Source organism: Monodon monoceros, unplaced genomic scaffold, assembly GCF_005190385.1.
Source record: "Monodon monoceros isolate NGI ecotype Baffin Bay Population unplaced genomic scaffold, NGI_Narwhal_1 Super_Scaffold_1, whole genome shotgun sequence".
Classification (NCBI taxonomy): domain Eukaryota; kingdom Metazoa; phylum Chordata; class Mammalia; order Artiodactyla; family Monodontidae; genus Monodon; species Monodon monoceros.
Genome location: NW_021703765.1, coordinates 77,168,930 through 77,188,928, shown reverse-complemented (window position 1 = coordinate 77,188,928; position 19,999 = coordinate 77,168,930). Strand labels below are relative to the sequence as shown.

Genomic DNA, 19,999 nt, shown 5'->3' with positions numbered 1-19,999 from the left:
AGCCAAACCCCAGTTATCCCACAGACACATGAGCAAGGAAGAAATACTTATTGAAAGTCACTGAGTTTTAGGATAGTTTGTTACACAGCATTATGGTGAAAATCGCTGACCAATACATCATTTGTTATAAGAGGTGACATTATTTTATGAACCACAACGAAGGAAAAATCCATGCCAGTTCGATTAAGACATGATTGTACACTGCATCTCCAGTTCAGAGATGTTAAAATGTGGGGAAAAAATGTGCCTATTAGATATAAAATATGGCATTAGGAAAGAAATTGCCTCAGACCTGAGAAAAGATGATCTGGAACAGAACTTGGAACATAAAGGTAATTAACAGCCCCTTCAGAGAAGTATCTAGCAATTTTCTGATATTCTCTGATGAGACTGAGAGTCCTTCTTGGGGTGTTAGATTTACCCCCACATCTGGCCTGTCAGACTTGTAACAAGGCTGTTAATCTTTACTGGTCATCCTACTCTTGAGTGATGCCATCCAGCTGCTTGTTACTCGAAGTGTGGTCCCTGGACCAGCAGCATTAGCAACATACAGGAGCTTGTTAGAAATGCAGAATCTTGGCCCCCCTCACACCTCCTGAATGAGGATCTGCATTTTAACAGGACCCCTAGATGACTCATGTACACATATAAGTTTGAGTTGCACTGGTCTAGCTGTCCTCTCCCTTCTGTTAAAAGATACTCTTTCCAGAAAGAAATCTTCGAACTGGCTTTATTAGAAGCCCAATTCCCTTCCTACAAGTTTGAAATAAAACTTTGACACACACTAGCAGTCAATTCATCTCAGAAAGTTCTTCAAGCACAGCTGTAGCAGCCATTCTCACTCTTTGAGGGCACTCTGCTTGTCATGAGTCTCCCATTACCTGAATCAGCAGCTCCATCCCCAGGGCCCCAAAGGAAACATGGAAAAAAACAGACAGCCCCAGCTCTTCACAGGGGCCTTGCAGGAAGCTGCGAGTACTGGAGAGTTGACAGGCAGCGAAAGAAATTCACGTTCCACCTTTCTATTATGGGGGGCATGGGATTAACCACCGCAAATCACTTTGTTAAAAATCAACAGCCCAGATGTACTTAAAAACAAAAAAAAACACAACTTTTAATGGTATTATTGCTCTGCATCCAGCTGGTTTTCACTCACATTTTCTGTCTCTGCCTGCAAGAAATATGGGACTATAAAGCCAGGAGAGCTTCCATGGGGGAGGAAGCGTGACATTAAAATGAACAAACACTCCTGGCAATATCCGATTTCAGGGATGTCCTGCTCTCCCAGAAGGGAATTGCCTACATGGGAAATTTTCACTTAACAAATTTTACTGTTTTCCAATAATGGCAAATAAATCAGTTTCTTCCCAGATTGTGGAGGCTGAAGGCTTGGAGAACCCATTTCATCTGGCTGGCTCACGTCTTGCTTTGTCAGCCCACCCAGACATATCGATTTCAGAGGAGGAGAGGGCAAACATGATGGAACGGAGGGATGGATCTGAAACACTATCCTGAAATTCTTGAATTTTCAGGCAACCCCTACAGGCAAATTAATGACCCAGCCCTAGCTCAAACGCACCAAGCAAATATTTTGCATTTAAATTCCCGCATTAGAATGCCCTGTTTATACAATAACTTAATAAATCTGCCTGGCTGCCAAATCGACAAGAAGGTGAGACTCATTCATTAAAATGCAAATGCAATTGAGATGAAATCTGGAATACATTTATTACAGTAATTGAACTTCAGTCAACTGTAGGCACGACACAGATTCTGAACTACCTCTCAGACAAAAGGACATGTTGCGTTATCAACACCCCACCCCCACCCCAAGTTAATATCTTTGTCAGCATGCAAATTAAAGCCATTTCCTGAGGGCCAATGATTTGCAATGGAGGATTTCACTCTTCTTTATAGGACAAGATTGCCAGAGATAAAGGTCAACTGCATACACAAAAGATTGCTCTGGTAGCATATTGTGTATACAGCCAATGGACTGCAAACATCTTCGGAGGGCTTACTGCAACTATATTCTTATTAAATCACATCTGAACATCTCTTTACTCTCCCTGGGTTATTTGCTAATTGTAATGCCTAACAATGGGAGATCTGCCAAGTCAGGATTTCACCTCTCAGATCAGAAGTTTCAGATGGATTTCTCTCCTGTCTGAATGACTCAGCCCAAAGACGAGGCCCAGTTCAAGGGTTCTTTTTAATCAGATGGAAGAGAGATGCTACTGAGACTGTGATAAAGACACAGCAAAATTGACTGGCAAGGGAGAAGTCGCTTTATCTGCTTCAGTTTTATTCTCTCTGGCTCCTTTGCAAAATTCACGTGGCATTTCTGAGGTCTGGGCAAACAGCGCACCTGCACCTAGCAGACGCTGTTTGAGTCGGAAGAAGGCACAGCCTAGAGTCTTTCTTTGGCCACAGGCCAGTCTTCCTTTGCTATCCAGAAGTGACCTTAGTGGCAAAATACAATTCATTTCACCTGTAAAATGGAGAGATTGCTTTTGTCCCCTTCATATTCATTAATTCATAATGAAGTGATGTACACTCTATTTCCTAAATGTCACTAGACTGACTTCCTGTTGCCACCACCCTAGCCAGAAACCATCTATTACTCTAAGTAGCTTCCTACCTGGTCTTTCTCCTTCTCAATCCATTGTCCACCTGGCTGTCACAGGGCTCTTTCTGAAATGCAGACTCATTCCCATCAGAGTGTTCCAAACCCTTCAGTGGCTTCCCACTGCTCTCAGGATGAAGTTCAGACTTTTTCCCATGGCAATAAGTCCCTCTAAGATCTGGGCTTTATCTCTAACTGTTAGGGGAACCACTGACTGAAACCGCCCACCCTGGCCAGGCACCACAGTAACCATTTGCATGAGTCGTTTTAGGACAGGAGGCCCTGGTAAGGAACCCGGAACTAACAAGCCACCACCCACCGGAAGAATTCGGGAAAGGTCAAAAGGATACGCCAGTCCATATGTCCTACAAACCTCCCAGAATCCTCCCCGCTGGAATCCATCTTGGCTGAGTGATGCGCGCGCCACCAGGAAGGACCCGAGTCAGAATGATTGGCCAGAGACTGACCCAGAAACCAATCCCATCACCATAAAACCCGAGACTGCGAGCCACGTGGCAGAGCAGTCTTCCTGGGATCCCTTACCCTGCTGCTCTCCACCCGGGCGCCCCTTTCCCATAAAATCTTTTGCTTTGTCAGCACGTGTGTCTCCTCGGACGATTCATTTCCAAGTGTTAGACAAGAGCCGACTCTCGGGCCCTGGATAGGGGTCCCCCTTCCTGCAACATACCCCACTCATCCAGTCATTCATTTGTATCTCTCTACCCCTCAGAATCCTATGATTCTGCCTCTTCCTGTAGCACTTCCTCCCCGTTTTCACTTGCTGATTCCAAGGCCTTGGGAAAAACTGTCAACTGTTGACCATTCCATACTGATACTCCCTCCTTCCCTCCAGCTCTAGGCTAGGTCAAGTGCCTCCTCTGTGCCCTCACAGCTCCCTGTGTCCATGTGCTCCCCGTCACTGCACTCGTCACACTATATGGCAACTGCCTAGTTCCTTGTCTGCTTTTCCCACTAGAATGCAGACTCCTTGAAGACAGTGCCTGATAAAGAGCAGGCAGTCAGCATTTACTGGTTTTCCTTCCCTACCTCTCGCCCTTTCTCCCAAAGCTCCATTTCCGGAGCTTCCTTAGTAAAGACCACATTATCCTGGACATCAAATTCCTAGATAAAAAGTCGACAAAACAAAACAACAACAAACAAAACTACATTTTCCAGCTGCCCTGGCAGATAGGACAAGCCAGTGAGGTACAAGAGGAAATCGTTGGGAGGGACTTCTGGGAAAACTCTATAAAGGAGGTTAACACAGCTGGGTGGCATATGCCCTTTGGTCCCTTTTTCCTCTTCTTCCTTCCTGCTGCCTGGAACTTAGCTACAATGGTTGCAGTGCCAGTAGCCATTGTGTGAGCATGAGGAAACCCTGCAGGTGGAAGCAAACACTAAGCATAGTAGATTAAAAGATAGAAGGAATCTGGGTACTTCCTCCAGAAGGGAAACCTCTTTTATGTGAGGGAGGTAAGCCTTTAACCTTGTTCAAGTCATGGTAATTTCAGAGCTCTGTTTGCTACGCAGTTGAATATAGACCCCAACTGACAATCTCTCTTAGTATCTGTCTCTGTCTCTTTTTTCCTTGACTAAGCTGTCATGATTATCACGTTTGAAATGCCATCATCTTGGCTAAATCACTGGCTGTGGACTAGGGAAAGATATTAGGAGAGGTTACTTTGGATCATGGGAAATGAGGCAAGGAAACTTAGAAGCGTGAAACTCTTCTGTGAGAGGTAGGTCTGGGAGCATCTCCCCTGAGGGTGCCTGAACATCTGGGAAATATACAACAGGAGGGTCTGAGCCTGTAAGGAATGAAGGCTGGGGGCCCAGGGGAGTGGCTGCAGTTGGAGAGAAGCAGGTACTGTCTGGGGTGGTGGGAGGAGGCGCACAGTGATGACCTGAGCGGCACTGAGCTGGGCTCTCGATGTGCAGCTCTCTCCTCGCATCCACACACCATCCCTATGAAGGAAGTGCTCTTCATTTTGCTGTCGAGGAAAGCATGGCTCATACAGGTCAAGTAGTAGTCTGACCAGAGGTTAGTAACTGGTGGAGCTGGAATTTAAACCCGGGTAGCCTGACTCCAAAGTGTTGCATGAGGAAAATGCACTGGTTTTAGAAAAGGTCTCTTCTAGGTTTAACTGCTCATCGTTTCCTTGCCACTCAATGTCTGTGACTTGGGGTGAGTCACTTTTACCTCTTTGAGATGCACGTTGCTCGTCTGTAGCATTGGGATAAATTGATACCCTCCCAGGATATTGCTGAAACCATATATGTGAGGCAGTTAGTATGATGCCTGGCACATCGGAGATCTTCAGTAAATGGTAACCACCACTATTTTCAACATCATCATCTCCATGAAGCTATAAGTGACCTGCTGTTACAACAACTCTCTTGCTTTGCACACAGGACGGCCGTTTGGCTCCGAGCCTCCACAGGCTTCTGGGAAGCGGCACTTGGCTCACGTGTCAACCTTAGGAGTTTCTCTCCTCTGAGAGTAGCGGCAAGAACAGTCTAATTAGACCACAATTATTTTGGGGTTCGGTCAACTGCATTACACAGTAATTCATAAAGGTCTGTGAATCCACTGTACGTAGTGGTGGTAGGATCAATGCTTGGTTGTCATGATAAGTAATGAAATTTATTAAGCTAAAGGGCCAGGGAATTAACCTCTGCTCTGCTGAATAAGAATTGACGTGCAGAGACCTTCTAATTATTTTAAGTGGTTTTCTTTTCTGGGTTCTTCCTTTATTTAACCTCTATCTCAAACCTTCACTAAAGAAAATGAAGGGGTTTCCCTGGTGGCGCAGGGGTTGAGGGTCCGCCTGCCGATGCAGGGGACGCAGGTTCGTGCCCCGGTCCGGGAAGATCCCACATGCCACAGAGCGGCTGGGCCCGTGAGCCGTGGCTGCTGAGCCTGTGCGTCCGGAGCCTGTGCTCCGCAACGGGAGAGGCCACAACAGTGAGAGGCCCGCGTACCGCAAAAAAAAAAAAAAAAAAAAAAAAGAAAAAGAAAATGAAGAAAGCGGGAAAGGAAGACAAAGAGGTAAAAGAGGAGGAGAAAGAGATGGAAAGAAGAATGTAAGGAGCCCACACCAGCCTGGGAGACCCGCTGAGGACAGGCAATGGTCACGAGGCCGACGGGTTTGGGCGAAAGTGGGACATTAAGGTCAGTTAGGAAGCCAGGTTCTAATTCTAATTCTACCAACAACTAACTGGCTGTGTGATTTAGGCAGAATAGTTAGCCTACTGATTTAGGGATAGCCATCACCCCACTGCCTCTATCACGGCCGCCATCACCATGAGAACATCAATAATTACCACGTGGCAATAACTATGAAAAGGCTTTAAAGTTACTAATCTCTCTAACTTCTAAAACAATTCTCCAAGGCAGCAATTAGCAGTCTTACCGCCCCATCTCACAGTGAGGAAACTGAAGTACAGAGAGGTTCGGTGACTTATGCAAGGTCACCCAGACGGGGTGCCGTGGAGTCTGGACTCGTATCCAGGCCTGAGCCTGTCTTCCTCATCTGTCTTTTTGAGATAGTATTATCTTATCTGACTTGTGAAAGACGAAAAATGAGGAACTAGATGTGAAAGCATTTTTTAGAAAGTCAGAGTACAATCTGTACAACAAAGCACAACTGGGTACACACATAGGTAAGTTAGTGACGAGTAAAATTAAGATGCAAAAAAGGCTGTACCTCTGTGAATCTCTATGCGCTCTCTGCTAAACCCTCTGCCACCTTAGGCACCACTCAAGGAATTGAAAAAGGCATGACGTGTTTGGCTGGGGGTTTGGAGTCCAAAAGTCTTGGCAACGTAATTACTCAAATGTTCTTGCCTCTTAGCACTGCTCCCCTGATGTTTTGGTCCTCCACCAGGCAACAGAGTCAGCTTCTGAAACGTGAAGATGCACATCCTAGGAAGAGTGCACCACTCCGCTGTCCTCGCAGCTCCCCACCATCTGGCCTGGCTCCACCCTGCTTTGTCTCAGGGCTGTACACTTCTGAGGGGCTAAGGAACAAAAGTTTTCCATCCTGGATGCCATGCCCTGAAATCAGGGGGCCGTTGCCTTTCCCCCGCCGTTCCCTCTTCACTGGCCTCCCTATCTTGGAACTCTTTTCCTCTCCAATCCTTTCCTATGTTGCACATCGTCTCCAGGCTTCCCAGTACAGCCTCCAGGGCTCTGCGCGAGCTGGATCTGTCACACCACCTTAGCCTCCTCCTTGCCCCCTGATGCTCTAGCAACACCATCATGCTGCACAGCCATGCTCCGCCTCATCTCGTGCATTTGTCCCTCTGCTTGGAATGCCCTTTCTTCTTCTTCACCTGGCTAACTTCTACTCATCTTTTAGAACTTACTCAGGTATAAACCCCACCCTGTGTAGAAGTTGCCTCTGCTTTTCCCGTGCTGGAGCAGGCACCTCTGTCTGGTATGTGCTGCCCTCAACTGCCGGTTGACTTGTTTCTGTCCACGCACGCCCTCCTCCTACCCCCACCACCAGACGGAGCTCCCAGAGGGCAGGGACAATTTCGAAATCTTTTCTGCGTCCCCAGAACCAGCACATGGGGAGTCCTCAGAAAATATCTGTTGCCTGAATAACTAACCATTTGAAATCCTTGCATCTCTAATCTGAATTAAATACACGCCTCCTCTGGGGCACGTACCAATGGCGCAACCCTACTCTGGTGCGGCACGCTCGCATTCTCTTTGGGTGGAGTGGGCGTACAGAACCGCCCGTGCAGAAGCTGAATCATCCGAACAGGATAGAGGTGAATGGATGCCTTTGAAATTTATTTTTTTTTCCATCTGGGAACTAGACTATAGCGGTGTTCTGGAAGAAGTGATCAAATGAAACAGGCTCCCCGTGTGCCTCTCGGGAAAGTGATTTCTTTAGCTTGTAATGTGGTCTCTGACCTGCCTTGTGCCCAGTGACCACAAGCGGTGCTTAAACCCCTCAAAGGAACACAGATCCAGCCCTTAATACCAGGTTACACAATAGGCATACGTTGTGCTTTGACTGATGGCACAAGTTCACGGACTTTCCAAGCTTTTGTGACCTCACGATTCACACACACACACACACACACCCTTGTTCTCACACACCATCCTCCTCCAAAATCCATCTCAGACCTTGTAAACATCTTGAAATGTAAGCACAGTGACAGCAACCTAAAATGGTCATTTTGTCAGAGGATGCTGAGCAAGGCTGCCGTCCCCATGGTTCCTCTGTGGTTAAAAGGTGCCTTGGCCCAGGGCTACTCTGTAATTAATGTGAGTCAGCATTTGTATGAGAGATGTATGCATCTCTTCTGGAAGAGGAAGATCTCTTCTGGAAGAGGAAGAATAAAAACCCGCCAAGTGTCAACAAACCGTTCCATATGCATCCCAATTAGGGCGATTTCTGGAAGGGAGCAGAAGCCCCCATAGCTCCGGTTTCTAGGCAACTGCGATGAGGAGTTCTGAACCTCCTCGGGAAGGGGAGATTGGCATGTCGGCCTGTGAAGGAGTGTAATGTGCCTCTTGCTGCTCCCCTCACTTCCCCACCCCGCCTTTTGTCTATTTACCCCATCATATTTAGAAGCAAATTAGAACTTGGAGGGGGTGTGGAAGAAGCTAACTATCCTTGAGTACAAAAACCCTGGGGAGGATTAGGCTTTGAAAATTATCCTAATGATAGCCATTACCTACAGAGCACTTTCTGAGTGTCAGGCAGGGCCCTAAGGCCTCACACGTATTATCTCATTTAATCCCTACGACAGCCCTGCAAGGCAGGTACGATAATTTCAAAGGCAGAGAAACTGAGGTTCACAGAAATGAAGCCACCTACCTAAAGTCACACAATGAGAAGGTGGCAAAGCCAGGACTTCCACTCTGGTCTGTCTGAATCTAGGAGTCACCGACTTTTTTTTTTCTTTCTTTTTTTTAAGTATAGTCGATTTACAATTTTATATTAGTCTCTGGTATATAACATAATGACTACGTAGTTTTATAGATTATACTCCACTTAAAGTCATTATAAAATAATGGCTGTATTTCCCCGCGCTGTAAAATATATCCTTGAAGCTTATCTATTTTATATATAGTAGTTTTCCTAACCACTGCCCTCTCCTGCCATCCATCAACACACAGAAACTTACCCCACCTGAAAAAAAAAAAAAGTATACCATTTGGAGGCAGTTCGGCAATCAGTTTTCGGTTCTGAGATAAACTGGTTGAGTATTTTTTTTGTTTTTTAAAGAATGTAAGCCCCACCCTACAATGCTCATTACTACCTATTGTGCTCAATGACTAAATGGGATGGAAGGATTGTTCATGGACCAGCCAGTGTGGACAGAAAACATGCATCAGCAGAGAAACAGGCTTTTTCTGGAGCACACTGGCCATCTCCAGAGAACCACCGGCTTACAATTTTGAAACAGACAACAGACGATGGAATCAGGCACAAGACCACAAGCCTGTGAGCTTTCGACCCGTGTTCTTCTGCTTGATTGATGGTGGGGATTACCTGCTGGAGAACAAGAACTGCTCAGGAATTCACAACAGCTTCTTCGCTAAGTGTCACTATGAGGGGAAATTGCAGGGGTCTAAGGCGCTGTGCAGTTGCTGGGGGCAGTGTGTGGTGAAAGGCTTCCCTTCTCAATTCACAGCTTGGGTCTTGCCTGCCGCCAGGAGGGGCAGCTTCTGACGGCCTCCTGGACGTGGGGCGGCTGTCTGCCACAGCTTGTCTTTGTCATGGGACATTGAGAGAGATCCCGGAAGATGCAAAACCTCTGTTCAGGACCACGGTCAGCCCCCACCCCCACCCCGGCCCCCATTTACCCAGGGTCTGTTGAGCTGCCTCAGTTTGAAAGATGTTCTGTTTACTACCTGATCCCAGGATTAAACTCTCATCTTCCTCTCACATTTGAGATGACCTTACATCAATCCCTAGCCCAGTGTCTGAGACAGAGCAGCAACTTAGCAAAAGGTGTCTACAGTCACCCAACCTTCCAGGTCCTGTCCTGGCTGCGATCGTGTTGCTTTCCCTGCCAGGGATCCCTCCCCCAACTCTATATATCCTTTTTACCTGGTCATTTCCTAGTCACTTTTCTAGACCAAACACTTCCTAAGGGTGTAAACTCAAAGAACCACAGAGGTATTGCAGGGAAAAGGTAAATGAGTCCAAACACACTCTTTTTAAGGCGGTATCTAGTCTACAAAACACCATAGACACTCTTACCAATAATTTGGCCTGTGATCCCTTCTCCAACACTTCCCCGCTCCCAGGCCCCAGGGTCTGAGAGCTCTTTAAGCTCTTATTTTTATCTTTGTATAACTATCAATAAAGTGCTGTTCAATTGTACAACCTCAGGGCCACTATTAACACTGTATTCTACAAACTGAGTTTTTTGGGGGTGCCATTCACTCTGAAACATACATTGCGAATGGTAGCCCCTGGAACTGTGCAAAGGGGCAGCCCTGTGCTGAACATATACCACTCCTTTCCCCACCCCTGTCCTTGCATGGGTAGTAGGAGACCTTCAGAGAAAGTTCACTGGATCTAAAGGTTGCTTTTCAGCTAATGTGCATTTTGGGCTGTTTCAGGGCAGGGATGGAGATTCAGATTCTTGCCTTAACTAGTTGTTTGGATTTGGCTTTATTTAATGGATTCCCAAATAAGCTCTTCTGATTTAAAGATTGTCTTGCAAAGCAATGTTCTAATTGGTTTCTTTTACTTTGCACACACATTCTGCCAGGAAATTCTTGTTTGGAGCTAATCTGACCCAGAACGACTCCTAAAGCTAAACACACAGTCAGATGTGCTGAAGGGCCAGGACATGCGTTCTCCTTAAATGGTACCCATGGGCCTGACAGAGCAGCGCCAAAACAGTCAGAATTTCCTGACCCTCAAAACTCCGTCTGTCTGCCTCATACGCAACCTAAGGGAACTTGCTGAAACATCATTCTCGGTGCTTCTCAGCCTGTTTGATCTGACTGTCCTGCATTTTCTTGAAGTTCAGGGCAGAAAAGTGCTTCTGCAAGCATTCTTGCTTTGTTCTCATTTCCATGGGAAATTCTGGGGAGATAAAGTCCAGGTAAGTAAGTTTGTAAGGGGTCCTTCTAATCCCAAGGGGGATGGCAGTGTTCCGCTGTGATGAGGTCTGACTTCGGGAAAATGTCCCATTCCACATTACTGTCCATCTATTGAAATGATTTATGTGACGTATCTGGGCTGCTCAATAGGAAAAAAAAATTGGCTCATCTCTCTGTAAGTTTTTCAACAAGAAAAAGCCCAGAAAACCTCTACGGTTATACACTAGGGTGGCTTCCCTCAGACTGATCAGCGAAAAGGCATCTTGGAGCCCCTAAAGGTAACCTCTCACATGCAGGTAGCCCTGATTGTCTGGGGGAAGGTTCCTAATCAAACCCTATGGGATTTGAGAGCTATGACGGTGTGGATCAGTGAGACGTCAGGAAGAACGGCTAGTACGGTCTCTAAGAGCTTGGAGGACCTGTTCTCGACAGCGACACGTTGTGGCAGTGAGGGGCAATGGAGGACACAGCACCAATTTTCTCCCTCCACCTCTGGGTGTGGAAGGTAATTACCAATAAAGCTATTCATTAGACATTTCAAGGGGGAGGTGAAGCTCCTAGAGGGAGACACTTGACTTCCTGTGAAAAATTCATGTGATGGCTCCTCTGGCTAGCTGGAAAAATATAAGAAGTGTGACTCAAATTTGTAGCCTCTCCATGTTACAAAAGAGATGGTCCTTATGAGGCAGCTGCTCATATTCTAAATGCTTTCTGTGCACTAATTTAATCTTAAAAACAATGTCTGAAAAGTATCTAGCTCTTTGTCTCTCAAGGCAAAGGACAAACTACAGCACCCTAAGCTTCTTAGTTGTATGCTCTCCAGCATTTGACTTTCCTTCCAATCAGATAGGAATGAGAAAACTCTGGGTCCCCGCACAGGTGATAAGAAAATCTCTCCTAAAGAATGGACAGCTCTTCTGCCCGTGGACGCCGCCAAGTAAGCATCGTTGACGTCTCCCCCCGTCTCCACTGCCGTCATGTCTAAGTCAGAGTCACCCAAAGAGCCCGAACAGCTGCGGAAGCTCTTCATCGGAGGTTTGAACTTTGAAACAACCGACGACAGTCTGAGGAGCCATTGTGAGCAGTGGGGAGCGCTCACAGACTGTGTGGTGTTGAGTGATCCAAACACCAGGCGCTCCCGGGGCTTCAGGGTTGTCACATAAGCCACTGTGGAGGACGTGGATGCGGCCATGAATGCAAGGCCACACGAGGTGGATGGGAGAGCTGTGGAACCAAAGAGGGCCGTCTCAAGGGAAGATTCTCAAAGACCTGGTGCCCACTTAACTGTGAAAAAGATTTTTGTTGGTGGCATTAAAGAAGACACTGACAAACATCACCTAAGAGATTATTTTGAACAGTATGGGAAAACTGAAGTGATTGAAATCGTGACTGACCGAGGCAGTGGCAAAAGGAGAGACTTTGCTTTCATAACCTTTGATGACCATGACTCCGTAGACAAGACTGTCATTCAGAAACACCACACTCTGAATGGCCACAACTGTGAAGTCAGGAAAGCCCTATCTAAGCGAGAGATGGCTAGTGCCTCATCCAGCCAAAGGGGTTGAAGTGGTTCTGGAAGCTTTGGTGGTGGTCGTGGAGGGGGTTTTGGTGGGAGTGACAACTTTGGTCATGGAGGAGACTTCAGCGGCCGAGGTGGCTTTGGTGGCAGCCGCGGTGGCGGTGGCTATGGTGGCAGTGGAAATGGCTATAATGGATTTGGTAACGATGGAAGCCATTTTGGAGGTGGTGGAAGCTACAACGATTTTGGCAGTCACAACAATCAATCTTCAAATTTTGGACTCATGAAAGGAGGAAACTTTGGAGGCAGAAGTTCTGGCCCCTACGGTGGCAGAGGCCAATACTTTGCCAAACCCCGAAACCAAGGTGGCTGTGGCGGTTCCAGCAGCAGCAGGAGCTATGGCAGTGGCAGGAGGTTTTCATTACTGCCAGGAAACAAAGCTTAGCAGGAGAGGAGAGCCAGAGAAGTGACAGGGAAGCTGCAGTTTACAACAGATTTGTGAACTCAGCCAAGCACAGTGCTGGCAGGGCCTAGCTGCTACAAAGAAGACATGTTTTAGACAATACTCATGTGTACGGGCAAAAGAAACTGTATTTGTGACTAAGTGTATAACAGGTTATTTTAGTTTCTGTTCTGTGGAAAGTGTAAAGCATTCCAACAAAGGGTTTTAATGTAGTGTTTTTTTTTGCGCCCAGGCTGTTGATTGCTAAATGTAATAGTCTGATCATGATGCTGAATAAACGTGTCTTCTTTCAAAAAAAAAAAGGAATGGACAGAATCCCAGTGGCATGGTCAAGCGGTTGGACTGAGGTATAAACACCAGCCATCAGGAATACTGTGTTTCTTGTACGTGTGTTTAACACATGCAATCCAAGTGCCAGACATATGCATCTTAACTCATTTACCCTTCACAACGAAGTTTTATTATTATCCTCATTTTACAGAGGAGGGCAATGAGATTCAGAGAGATTAGGTAGCTTGCCTATATTCAAACAGTTTGTCAGTGGTGGAGCCGGGATTCAGGCTGGTTCCAAAAGCCATGATATACTACCTGTCAATACAGTAGATCAGGGGAGGGGTAGGTGACTGGAAAACTGGTTTTAAAGATGATTCTTGTTCTTATGCACTTCTGGAGTAGAGCCATGAGGAAATGTATGCCTGTTGAAATATACTTACAAGCATTAATTTTGGAATAACAGGGTTTGAACTGCCTGCTGTCTTATTGTTATTATTGCTTTGTACTCCTGTGGGTCGTGGGCTGGACCAACGACCGAGCGTCACTTTTCTCACAGTGGGCTGCAGGCTGGTTCTTGGCCTGGCATCCTAAGTGTTGCTCCTGGGCACCGTACAGGTTCTCGGAGATGCGCTTGGCGAACCTGTGAGGTTTCTGACTTTGTAATATAATTTTATTTTACTTTTAAGTGAAATCATAACTGCAAAGCGTCAGTTAATATTACGGAGAAGATCCAGAAGAAGACGAGGTCAAAGGCTATAGTCTGTAGAGAACAAATGGAAGTTTTCCCTTGCATTGATAAAGGTGAATGGATTATAGTCTTTGGCAATGGGCTCATCTGAGTGAAAGCCATCAGAACAATCACTTGTGGAGGGGCTGGGATTAAAGGGTGTACTGAGTAAGACAAAGATTTTATGTGAAGAATCCTGGGGAAGAGAAATGATCTTGCAGATGCAGATTGGGTCTGCCTATGGGTCCGTTGGACATTGCCAGTAAACTTGGGGGGAGGGTTTGTTTCATGACCATTTTTTGTTTTCATTTTGCTCTCCATAAACTGCTCTTTTCCTTCTGATGACTATGCTAAGGTGAAAAGGGCAAAAAGTCATGTCTGAGGTATTGTCAACCTCTTACACCCTGTTTTTTTTTTTTGCTTTGCTTTCATTTCTTATGGGAAAAGCTCATTTGTTTCAAGCATTTATGAACTAGCTCTTTTCAGCAACTGAAACCCAGTATAAATCTAGAGGACTTCAGCTAAGGGTCAAGAACCTTAAAGCTGCATGCCCTAGGAATTTATCTTATGGAACTAGAGTATTAGAATGATGTAACTCCGAAGATGTCCATCTAAGCACTGTTTATATAACAGGAGAACAAATCAAAAACAACCAAGAAGTCCAATGATAGGAAACTGGTTAGATAAATTATGCTACATTCTTACACTGGAATATTATACAACCATTAAGATGGTTGTATTTGAGTGAATATTTGATATTAAAGACATTGCTATTTGTTTTAGATGTGATAATATTACTGTGGTTATGGTTTTAAAAAGAGTCCTTCTCTTCTTCTCTAGCATTCTCTAGTCCTTCTCCTAGATAGTTGTTTGAATATTTACGGATAAAATGATAAACGCTTCAAAATAATAGGGGAGGATGATGCGTAAATGAAACAAGATTGACTATAAGTTGATAATCATTGATCTGAGCAATGGGTACACAGAAGTTCATTGTATTGTTCTGTTCAAATACAGATACTTGAATATTTTCATACTAAAACGTTTAAAAAATGAAATTGTGGATGTGCATTTATTGACATGTAAGATGTTCATAATCTATTGCTAAATAAAAAATCAGGTTAGCAAATGGAATATGCAAGATGGTTCTATTTTTTTTTTGTAAAAAAATACACATGTATATATAAAAATACTGATAAAAGTTGACATACCAAAATATGAATAGGGATGATTCCTAGGTGATGTAATTGAGTGTGGTTCTATTACTTATTAATATCTACTTCTCCATATTTTCCAGTTTTTCTAAACCATCTTATTTGTGTATTTTTAGAAGTTCTTTAAAATATAGGGCTCAGGAAACTGTTTGGCAGTATTGACTACAGCTGAGCCTACACAAGCTCTGAGAGCCAACATTTCCACTTTTAGGTATGTTCCCAACAGAAATGCATACACACGTTCAGCCAAAAACATGCATAAGAATGTTCATAGCAGCTCTCTTCCTAATAGCCCTAAAGTGGAAACCACCCAAATGCCCATCAATCCCAGAACGAGTATGTTATGCTACCTTCACACAATGGAAACTGCCCAGAAACTGAAGGATTACAAACCCCAACTCTGTGAGGCAGTGTGGATAAATCTCAGAAACACAATGTCCAATGGAAAACAAACAAACAAACAAACAAACAGATACGATAAGAGTGCCAACCGTACAATTTCACTTACGCAACGTTGAAAACAGGAGATACTAAATGTAAGTCCTAGAAGTCGGGAGAGTGATTTTCTTTGGGGTGAGATAGTGACTGGAAGGGCCGCAAGGAGGTTTCCGAGGGGCCTGGTAATGTTCCTTTTCTTGATGGGGTGTGGCTTCCAGGGGTGTGTTCATCTTGTGAAAATTTATTGAGCTGTAGGCTTAACGATTTGTGCGCTTTCCTGTGTTGTGTTATATTTCAATAAAAAGTTCAAAAAAAATTACAGGGCTTAACGCAGGCAGCATTTGCGCTAAGTGGTGGGTTAGTGCTTTATTGTACAGTCTGTGGTGACATCCATTAGAATAATGGCTTGTTGAACAATCCCAATAGGAAGAGATTTCAAATTAACATGAAAATCCAGCACTAACAGCTGCATTTGCACAGCCTCCACTTACAAACTCTCCATCCTCACTCCCCGCTCCTACCCGCCATCAGATTTGCTCCAATGGTCCCTTAAGCACGGACCTTTGAGGTTCAGAATCTGGGATCTCGTGCTGAGCTCTGCCTGTAGCCCCATGACGGGGGCCAGGGAGAGATCCATGGGATCATAGTCATACTGCACAATAGCTACAGTCACTTGGGGAACATGAAGGATGTAACACACGCAGCTACCATTTATCAAGTATTTACCATGTGTCAGGCACTGTTCTGAGTGCTTTATTAACTCATTTAATCCTCACAAGGTCCCTGAGAGAGGAAGAAAGTATTTTTGCAGTCTCTACTCTGGGGAATCAGAGAAATTAGGAAGGCTGTTCTCCACTATGTGGCTTGTAAGCCACAGAGCTGGAATTTGAACCCCAGCAGTCTGGCTCAAAGCCTGCACGGACTCACACGACGGGTCTGTGCTTACTGCTCTGAGCTAGGTTTCCTCGTGGCTCAGCCCGGGCCCCTGATCTTTTCAGGATGCATCCTGCCACCTTCCATTCCCCCTGTCCCCTCAGACTGATGCCTAAAAAGAAAGCCAGAGGGATTCTGAAACATGCATTCATTCATTCAACAAAAGTATTTATAAACACCAAGTACATTCCAGACACTGTGCTGGACACTGACAATATATTTGTGAGAAAGGCTCACAATTGTTGTTAGGGAGCCTTTAATCTAGTGGTGGAAATGGCCATTATTCAAATAACTAAACAAAATTGCAAAATTATACACATTAAGCAAGAAGTACAACATGGAACAAAGGCCCTAGAGTAGATGTGAGTTCCAGCTCTGCTACTAACACATCCTGTGATCTTGGACAAGGCAATTCCTATCTCTGGGCTATGGTTTCCTCACCTGGGACATGGGGGCCTTAGACTAGATGATCAATTCCCAAACTGACTGTGGTAGTCAATGCTGCCACATCTGTGGGATGTTAATTTAGGATGGCTGCGCATGAGGACAAAACGTTCCACTGTCAGTTCAGTTGTGTTTTCATAACCTCTCTCTGCTTGTTATTCAAGCTTTTATTCCTGGACACATATTCCAGGGGATGCTGGGGTAGGCCACCCAGAATCCCCCTTCTAGACAGCGGCCCCCATTTCTCCAGGTGCTGGTGTCTGCTGAGGGCTCATAGCTGAGTTCTTTCCCGGGATCTGTCATCAAATAAAAGGAGCTGCTTCAATAAAGGGTATGCCCTTCCTTAGAGGAAACCTGCATTCAGCAACTGGTTCCTCCAAGAACAAAGGTCTGGTCCTCTTGCCTCTAAAGCTGGGCTATCTCAGAATGGCCATCCCAGCTCCAGAGCTCCCTGCGGGATCATCTGAAGTTTGCGCTGTGATTGCTTCTTAGCTCAACTTCTCCCTCTGCCCATCCTGCTGCCCTTACTTGCTTACAGGTGTTGCTCCTAAGAGCACTTCCCAATGAACAACCTGCACGAAAATCTCCATCTCAGCGTCTGTCCCAGGGAAACTGACCTACAGCAGTTAGGCGCAAGAGTGATCCTCAGAAGTAGACTCCAAAATGGGATTTTGGATCAGTCTCCCAAGGCAATAGAAATAAAAGCAAAAGTAAACAAATGGGACCTAATCAAACTTGTAAGCTTCTGCACAGCAAAGAAAACCATCAACAAAACAAATGGACAACTTGCAGAACGGGAGAAAAGATTTGCAAACGACGCCACCGACAAGGGGTTAATATCCAAAATATACAAACAGCTCATACAACTCAGTATCAAAAAAGCAAATAACCCAATCAGAAATGGGCAGAAGACCTAAATAGACATTTCTCCAAAGAATACATCCGGATGGTCAACAGGCATATAAAATATTCAACATCACTAATTATTATAGAAATGCAAATGAAAGCTAGAATGAGGTATCGCCTCACACCCGTCAGAATGGCCATCATCAAAAAGTCTACAAATAATAAATGGTGGAGAGGGTGTGGAGAAAAGGAAACCCTCCTCCACTGTTGGTGGGAATATAAATTGGTGCAGCCACTACAGAAAACAGTACCGAGGTTCCTTACAAAATACTAAAAATAGATCTATCATATGACCCAGCAATTCCACTACTGGGTATGTATCTGGAAAAAATGAAAACTCTAATTTGAAAAGACACATTCACCCCAATGTTCACAACAACACTAGTTACAACAGCCAAGACACAGAAGCAACCCAAGTGCTCATTAATGAATTGGCTTAAAAAATGTGGTACATATATACAATGGAATATTACTCAGCTGTAAAAAAAGAATGGAATATTACCATTTGCAGCAACATGGATGGGCCGAGAGAATATTATGCTTAGTGAAATAAGTCAGACAGAGGAAGAAAATACTATATGATATCACATATGTGGAATCTAACAAATACTACAAATGAATCTATATACAAAACAGAAACAGACTCATAGACACAGAAAACAAACTTAGGGTTACCAAAGGGGAATGGGAGGGGAGGGAGGGACAAATTAGGCACATGGGATTAACAGATAGACACTACTATACATAAAGTAGATAAACAACAAGGATTTACTGTATAGCACAGGGAATTTTACCCAATATCTTGTAATAGCCTATAATGGAATATAATCTGCAAAAAAAAAGATGGAATTTTGGAGCTGGATTAACCACCATCCATCTGGCAATGAGGACCTGATCCAGTGCCGTGCTGAGCCAAGCCACACCAGCTTGTGAGCGTGGACTGTGGACATCTCTTCCCAACCACACATTCAGTGCCATCACATTAGTAGCTTGCGGCTGGCTATGGTGGGAGTATTTACACCACAAAAATGAGTAAATACAACATATCAAGATTTTTTCCCCCACTGAAGAGTGGGGCGCTAAACACGGGCCAGCAAGCCACCCATCCCGTCTCCGGCAGTAGGTGCAGTAGTGAGTGGCCCTGGTAGGTTGTGGAAAGAGCACCTGTCAGCACTCTCAGCGGGGAAGACGGGACCAGACACCCGCGGGAGGCGCTGCACGGGCTGGTGCAGCATCTCAAGCTGTTGAGAGTCTGGAGGAGGGGACGGTAACAAAGGCTGTGGAGCTAGATGGCTGTTGTGCGGGGTCTACTGGTGCACCGGAGAAGGTAATAAAAGAGTGAGCGTGGGTAATCACCGATTCAGGGTGAAGCGTGAAAGCTAGAGAGCCTCTTGGCACCTGTAACATTCCCTGTGACACAGTTATGATCCCAGTTATAACCCATCATAAGATGGAAGTGGTACGCCTGGAATCAGGCACGAGCAGGGTCAGAGGGCACACTTAAGGCGCATGAGCAGTGGTGTGGACTCCTGTGTCACCCACCGGCGACGCTGCGCCATCCTGTGTCCCCACTGCCTGACAGCACCCCCCAATAGACCACGGCACACAAGCCTCCATCGGAGGCTGCTTCCCCAGCGACCCACCCTGCGACACATACTAAACATCAGTGGATTTTATACCCAGACTTTCATCTAGTTGTTTTCCCTCATTCACGGTGCCTAATCTGCCACGAAGCCAGAAATGGAAGTCCATGGTTTAAAAATTAGCCAGTGCTAAGCTATGTGCGTTTAAGTAGACTCCTTTACTACAGAACTTTACAGAACTTTGAAATTCTACTGTGAATTGGGAATCTCTGAGGTGGGGATATAGCTCACAGCATTTTCCAAACATATGTGACCACAGAACACTTTTCTTCATAGTGCATCTTGTAGGATGGGTGCTCAGCTCAACATACAAGGGGAAACTTTGGAGAAGATGACTTGTTCTCTTCAAGAACTAAAATCCAGGGTGTCTCCTAAAACCATTAGCTCCCTCTGCTCGTGGTTTAGGGGGACTGAGGTCAGCATTACTGCAGTGATACTGAAAATGATGGAAGAGTAACAGTTGTCACTCATTGTCAGTATTTTATCTCCTGGCATTTCCTCTCTGAATGTAGCTGATATAGACTCTCCCTCTGGTAAAAAAAAAAAAGGGATGCAAATGAAACAAACTCTGACCTGGATAATATCCCCTCCGTTCCCTCCCAGCTCTGGGGAAGCCAAATATAGTGTGAGGTCTTTGTTTTAGATAACAGACCGTCTCTTTTTCTTCCTCTGTCTCTTAAACACACACACACACACACACACACACACACACACACACACACACACACAC

At 45.2% G+C, this 19,999-nt stretch overlaps 1 protein-coding gene and 1 pseudogene across 1 annotated transcript in view; one reads left to right on the top strand and one right to left on the bottom strand.

Annotated features, from left to right (window-relative positions):
- Window positions 1-19,999, bottom strand: part of CCDC60 (coiled-coil domain containing 60) — a 167,383-nt gene that overhangs the window by 62,853 nt on the left and 84,531 nt on the right. The window lies entirely within an intron of this gene.
- On the top strand, window positions 11,687-12,673 carry LOC114898228 (annotated as a pseudogene).